Here is a 7,538-nt window from a genome sequence, read left to right on the forward strand (position 1 = left end):
GGGAGGAAGCCCCCTTCCCTGCTCCTCCGGGAGCTGCCCAGGCATCCAGGACGAGGCGGGCGGAGGCAATCGCTCTCCAGCCTCCCGCTCCTGTCCCTTCCCTCTATCTTTCTTTGGATTCTCGTTGATGATTTTGGAAGTGCTGATCTAGGAGATATGTGCGTGGGTGAGATCTTACGGCTTTATTAGGACTCTCTCCTATCAGCTCTTCTCTCAGAAGCTGCCCCCCCTTCCCCGTATGGTTTACTGGGGTGTTGTGCCGGCACGAACTTTCTTCTGGTCGCAGAAGGCAGATTTGGTCCCCGCGTGTCCCCCTCCTCGGGCTGCTGCTCTGCGCGGGCGGGTGTAGTGTCGGGCTGGCGCTGCGCTGCGCGGGTCGTAGCGGCTTCCCTTGTCTGCACTTAACGGGGCTCCTGATGAAGAGGATCTTTGAGGTAGGGAGAGGCGAACGGGAGAAGTTGTAGGATGCAGAGTGTAAGTGATGCCTCAGTTTCTTGAGGCTGGGGAGCTGGTGGAATCTCACTCCTGCTGGTGCTACTCGCTGCTGCCAAACATTCCCTTCTTTTGCCTAGGAAGGACTCTGGCCACCCTGCCAGATGGTTTTTAACAAAGAAGGAGAAGTTTGGGAGTGTCAAGATATCAGCTCCAAAATTCAATGCTCAGCTAAGATCCTCTAGTGACAGCACACAGTTCTGATGCCTGTGTTTATTAATATTCATCTGCAAGCACTGGGCATCTGGTTGGCCCAGAGAGGTGGGCAGAGGTTTGATATTTTGTGAAACCAAGGCAGCCATCTCTCAAAGTGTCACAGGGGTTGGAGATGTAGATAAACCGTGTGATTACAGAATACTGTGAAGGCTGGGGTTAGCCCCTGTCCTCCCCCTCAGCAGATAGAAAGTCCAGAGTTAACTAAAAGGAAGTCTACAGTTCATATCCTTATGACCTCCTCGTTTAGGACAAAAATATGTAACATACAAATTAACTAGAATGTAGCAGCCCATTTGCCTTCCACATCCTGTCAAATGGGGGAGACCCCTGCCCCCTGGTCATGCTCAGTTCTGTATTTTGGTAATAGAAACCTGAAGTCAGGTGATTGAATGTTATGTCTCTTAAGTTCACATCAACAGGGTTAATTAATTCTGTGGAAATTTCTTCTGGGATATCCAAGTCTCAGCCCGAATCCTTCCCGTTCTGTTAGACTTCTCTTAGAGTGCAGCCAGAGCTTTTCTGTTCCTCTCTCTGTTTGGACCTTCCTTATACGTCGACTCTGTTATTAAATCATACAAGTTTTCCTTCTCAGAGTAATGTCTGATGGATGGATTCTTTTAGGTGTATTGCCTTGCTTATGGTAGTGCTAAATAAAGGTGGGTAAACCAACTAAAGTCTCATCATAGGATTTGATTTTATGTGATCTTTTACAGACTGAGGATCTGATCTTTCAAAAGCTTATGAACAAGTTTACATTCACGGCACCTGGTCTGAAGTCTATTAAAGTTAATGTGAGGCACCTGAACTGGCTTTGTGTTAGGGCAATAGATGCTAGAAGCACAGGTGTTTAAGGATAATGATATATATTTGCAAAATTAGTTTCAAGTGCACGAGTTCTTATTTGTGAGTAACAACCTCTGGAGGCTTCATCAATGTTCAAACTGTTGAACTTTGTTTTCTTACTGCTTCTTGTTAATACCTGGGTAAATTTGATACAGAATTGTAAAAGTTTTATGGTGAAAGTGTTTCAACATATGAAACATTGAAAATTGTCATATGGTCACTATCTATTTTTCAAAATAAAATTTTGATGTTGTCTTTCTTTCCAGTCACCCAGTCATCTACTTTATAAAATGTCATAATTTGAGTTAAAAAAAAATAGTTGCTGAGGTAAAATACACAGTATTAGGAATGCATTATGTTGCTCCTGTTTTTTACTTATTGAAAAAGGACCAATTTGATCTGTTGTTTTTACAAGCAAAAATACATCAAGTCAAAAGTATCAAATAGAAGCCAGTGTTCTCTTTTGATAAGTTGCATGTCTGTAAGCATATTTACTATGAATGGGGCATTCAGCCATTTTTACTTTGAATAATCCATCGTGCTTTAAATGCTAGGCAGCAGAATTAATACTTAAGCAAATGCATACAGCAAAACTATAAATCTCTGAAAACATTTAATTATATTGGAACCATGAATGTACCTTCAAGTACAGCCTGTATAAACTATTTTTCTGTAGTGTGATCACAATTCTTGCAAAGCTTTTGTCCTTGTCTGTGAAATCATTTCTAATTCTGTGCTCCTGCAAAGCATGTGTTTGGTTATTGTTTTCAAAACCATGTGGTTTGAGCTACTATTTAAATATAATATTTATGACACTACTTTGGTAGTTCAGCTTAAAAAGAGAAGTGCTGCATACCATTGCATACTAAAAAGCTTCTATATAATTACTACTTTTTGCAGTACTGCTGTGCAAATCTCTGGGGCAGGAATTTAAATGGAGACTTTATACAGTTCACCGTTACTTTATGTAAAAGCTATAAGCTCTCTTTCTTGAAACATGGGGGCTGCAGGCATTGGGGAGCGTGGAAGTATGGTGCCTGCACTAGTTTTTGCATTTTAATTATTGCAACATGTATGCTTGCCATTGGCCTTCGTGTACTTCCAGGTGTGTAGAGCGTGTGTGGTGTGGTGGGTTCCCACAAACTATCCATCTGTACCACTTTGGGTTTGAATTACCTATTCACACACTTGGTTCTTATTGCAATTTTATGCAAATATGTCAATTCTGGTTGCGGATTGCAGAGGAGTGCTGGGAGGCGTGGGGTTAGTTACACTGCCCCTGCCTCCTTTGCACATCTGTTCAAAGGAAACCGTGACACTGTAAGAGTCAGAGTCCAGTTCCAATTCAGAGCCAAAGGCACTGGGAATTTCTACAGTGATGGTGATGGACTTTAGGCCACGCTGTAGTTGCAGGTAGGATCCAGGTTTCACAGTCATCTTAGGTTCTCTAGGGTATCCTACCCGTTCTTTACTTGCTGATCCACCAGCATTCAGTTGTTCTGGGAGACATATGTCATATCTGGTGCCGTATACGGATATCTTGATTTTTCTAGGGTGTCTCAAATAGCACTTGGCGTCCATGTTTAGGCAACTGAGTCCTTCCCTGACTGTCTCAGGTATGACTAATATGTAAAACCTGGGACCAAGGAAGTAGTTACAATTACCATTGTGAATAAATGAGTTACTCCTAGAAAGACTTGTTCAGATGTTAATGGAAAAGATGAAAAAAAATTCCACTTCATTGTTCTGTACTATGCAGGCTGACCGTGCTGCAGTAGTGATTGGTACTTTTCTTTGCACAAAACTGATTGAAACCTCAGTGAGGAAGTTCTGTGTGTTAAGGAAAGAGAGATGAAAAAGCTTGTGGAGAATTAAAAGAGCTACTCTCAAAGGAGACAAATCCCAGATAGGATCAGTTTTAAGGCTTGCCAGATGAATTCTGCCATATGATACTTCTATCTGATTTCTTTGAGTGATGTACAATTGGTGTATGCATATAGAGAGGTGGAATTTTGTTTAAGAATTACAAAATGTGATCCTTACCTTAGGAATTAAAGATTATGTATCAAATTCATCAAGAGGCAGTATTCCACGCCCTCGTGAAGATCAGGTTCAGTAGCTGTGAAACAGTGGGCTATAGCTCAGAGGTATTCAGTCAGGATCTCCAAAGACAAGTCCAGAGTTCTCTAAGAGAAGTGTGTTTACAAACACTTGTATATGAACAGTAGTGCTAAGCCCTTCAGGCTGTTTCTCGTGTCTGGCTGCTGCTCTAAAGGGAAAGTATTGAAATTTGTATGAAAGCTTCTTTCTGAGAGAGGGAGACAGATACAAGATGAAGGTCACCCCTTAGCTTGCTCACAGAAATACAGCAGGAAAGAAGAGCACATCCATTTGCACCAGAGTGCAAACAAGACCAGAACTGGTAGGCCTAACTTTTTCCTTTGCCGTAAGAACTGGCACTGAGAATTTCTCCTAGTAACAGCCTGACTATAAAGGCTAATGAATGAATAGGCATTTCTGGAATCAGATTCACTGCTAGAGATATACTTTGCCTGGAAGGGGAGTAAGACACAGTAGCTAAGTGAAAACAGTTCTGTGCTCTAACTTCACATACTTCATTTTCTAGGTTTTTCAACCCAATGCATTTTATGAGCATTAATAGTCACTCTGAAGAATACTTTAAAGAGTTAATAAGGCACTAGAGAATGGCCAGAATTTGACAGCTTAAAGGTTAGCCAAGTGTGAAATTTGTGAACAAGTTTTTTTTTGGTTTTTTTTTTTTGGCAAATTTTTATTTAACTGTTAGGTATAAGTGGAAATGGTTCTAGGTTCTCTGAAGTTCAGATATGCAGCTGAAGTTTTCCTTAGCCTTTTTTCTTGGATTCTTTGTTAAGAACCAGACTTTTGCAAACCTCCTGTTTTTATCACAAGTCTTACGGTACATGGTATTTTGCAAGGTTTGTAAAGTGTTGTGAACACGTGAAGATCTGCTTTCTCTGGAACAAAGAAGGTAGGAGAAAGCTATCGAAATACTATGAGGTGGAGTATTGGAATTCACAGTTACGTCCTTAAGGGGCCAAAACAGGAAGGTAAATTAAAAGCTCCAGGGCTTTTTAGTTCAAGAATGTAACCTATTTCTATAGATTGTATGGCTAGATACAGTGATTTGGGAGCATATTCTACTTTTTCATTGATTTGAATCTTTAATACTCACATCTGTTTTTGAGGCAAATACTTGAATAGTAGAAACTATCATTTGACGCAGCTATTTTAATAGCCTTTAAAGGTTTTTAGAGGGTTTGGTACAAATTTTTCTCCCTTTTTTTTACCAGTGTAAACCATGGAAGTATACTGATATAAAGCCAGTGTAAGCATGAGGAGAATCAAGTTCTTTATCATGCTTTTATAATCTACCCACTGAGGGAAGCATGGATGATTTGTAAGTAGTCGACTGGCATATGGTACCATTATGATAACATCATGTTCACAGCACTTTCCAGATTGATATACAACCTTTCTAAAATAAGCTTGGTAGAAAAGAAAAAAAGAATGTAAAGTCATTTAGCAGCCAACATGCTTTTGGTAGCAGCACAGGACACTGGTAGGTGACCTCACTGACACTCAGTTTATCAAATGAGTTGTGCGTCATAGTCTAGTACCTACTTTGACAGGCAGTCACTCCAGAAAACTGCTGTTGCACTTTGTACATTGGGGTCTGATTTGTGCTTTCTTAATTCACAGTGAAATGCTGCTTTCATTTTCATTCCGTGCAGTCTCGGTGAAGTCATGGGGGTTAGCACAAGGTATAGAATTTGTATCTCAGGAGGAAGTCCAGTATTAAGCCCTTTGTTAGCAGTTTAAGGAGAAAGGCTGGGGTTATCTGGGGATGGAGACTGAATTATACTCTAGTTCGGGATGGAAATATCCAGACTGAGATTGAAACTGTCTCATCGACATGCTGTGTCATTTATGGTTCTCAAGGAATGGTAAAATCATAAATATTCTTAGAAGCAGGAGCCTTCACAAGACAAACTATGGCAATGTTTCACTATTCAAAGGGGTTTTATCTACTTGCCTCAGCTAGCTTAATTCTATTAAATAATTAAAACAATGATACTTTATATGTCATTATTATAGCATAAATTATACTTTTGTTTGCCTTCATTTAAATGGAAAAGCTGTAAATATCACTTTAAAGAAGTGCTGGCTGATTAATTTGAAATTGTATTAACTTCTGTGTGTTAAAATGGATAAGGCAAATCAAAACCATTAAAGTTATAACACCTACCATTTCTCAAACTTAGTAAAAATGTCCAATGTAGCAATGTTCTTCATCCTTTCTCCTCTTCTAATTTCCTTTTTTCTGCGTATTTCAGGTAGGCATTTTATCAACCAAACAGGGCCAATTGGTTATTTTACAGATACAATTCACGCATCAGAAAATTTACTTCTCAGTGTTATTATGCATTGCCTTCTACAAAACACCATGTGACTAGCCATGCACTGAAATGCTAAAAAAGGGAAAGAAGAGTTTTATACCAGTGTTTCTTTGCAAAGGGATTATCAGGCATTTGAAGGCTTGTTTTTGCAGATGGTATCACCTTTAGGATATGAATATCCTTCTGCATAGGATGCCTGCCCCCTTCCTCCAAGCATGTCAAGGTAGTCCCAGGTAGTTTGCTGGCCCTCAAGATGGATTAGCAGGCCAGGCCAGGCCAGGCCAGGCATCTAACTTCTGGTTTACTCAAATCTGGTGAGATGAATCCCACCCTTTCATAATAATGCCCGGCTTCAATTTTACTTGCAAAGAAACATAAAGAGACTAAAAACTTTATTGTAAATGAATGAATGAACAAATTTGAAAATTATCATTTGTAACTCTGAGCTTTAGTTTAGGTGTGATGCGTTTTGATAGCTATAGTGTTAAAGCAGGACAGAGCTGTGCGTGTATCTTAGAGTGATATTTTTGCTATTTTACTGTAAGCTTTCCCTCATTGAGGAATTTGGGATGTAGGCCTAACTATTACCAGGTAATGTTATGACAGAAAATAACATTATACTTAGTTATGTAGAATTTTTTTTCGAGGAGCAAAGTACAGTAGCTGCAGTCACTGACTAGAACTACTAGTAACCACTTTTCCAGAAGACTGCAAAAATCTTGAATAATAAGTACTCCAACAAATCAGTCGTCTTTAGCTGTGCTAAGTGTAGATTACAGTGAGAAGTTCTTTTGGTTTGGAGACTTCAGTGCCATTATAGCTGTCATTAGTTATGTATTTTGTGTTTGAAAGGAAAGACATCAGTAGCCTATAGGATGTATTTGCATAGTAATTGAGGATTGATTAGATGCAGTCTCTGCCGTGAGGGCTACTGGGAATAAGTCACAGAAATTACAATAGTGGTAAATTACATTTACAAAATACTCATTTATAGCAAATAATGATGGTCAAATATACAGAAAGATTTGTATGCTGCAAATGGAAGGAAATTCATGCATGGTACTGCCTGTTGCGGGAGAGGATCCATCCACTTGGTACCTAGCACTGGATTATAAACTCTTCAGGGCAGAGGTTGTGATGTATGTGTTCTGTTGAATGACAAAATACCATCTGCTGTTTGTGGTCAGAAGATAGCAGAGTATCAGTTAACAAACAAATGCAGTGGATGCTCTTAACAGTTGAGGCAGCTGCTATGTCCATCCCAATCCACAGGAATTTTGAAAAGTTTTATATTTCTTAATCTTGCTTTTTGATTTGTTTTGTACTACTTTGGCTGATAAAGATGCAATTGAAACTTATTTCTCAAAATATATTCCATGCAAATGTTTGGATGACGGGAGTGCAGCCTGGAAACTGTGCTTGTTCCTCTTGCTCTGATCTGTAAAATGCAAAAAATGTGGGAACTCTGAATAAGGAGCAAACAATGTTTGGTATTCTCCAAATTTGTCTGTGTCTGGCTTCAGCAGTGCAATTCCCAGCTGCCTTTCA

The sequence above is a fragment of the Charadrius vociferus genome, unplaced genomic scaffold (assembly GCF_000708025.1).
Source record: "Charadrius vociferus isolate BGI_N301 unplaced genomic scaffold, ASM70802v2 scaffold190, whole genome shotgun sequence".
In the NCBI taxonomy this organism is placed as follows: Eukaryota; Metazoa; Chordata; class Aves; order Charadriiformes; family Charadriidae; genus Charadrius; species Charadrius vociferus.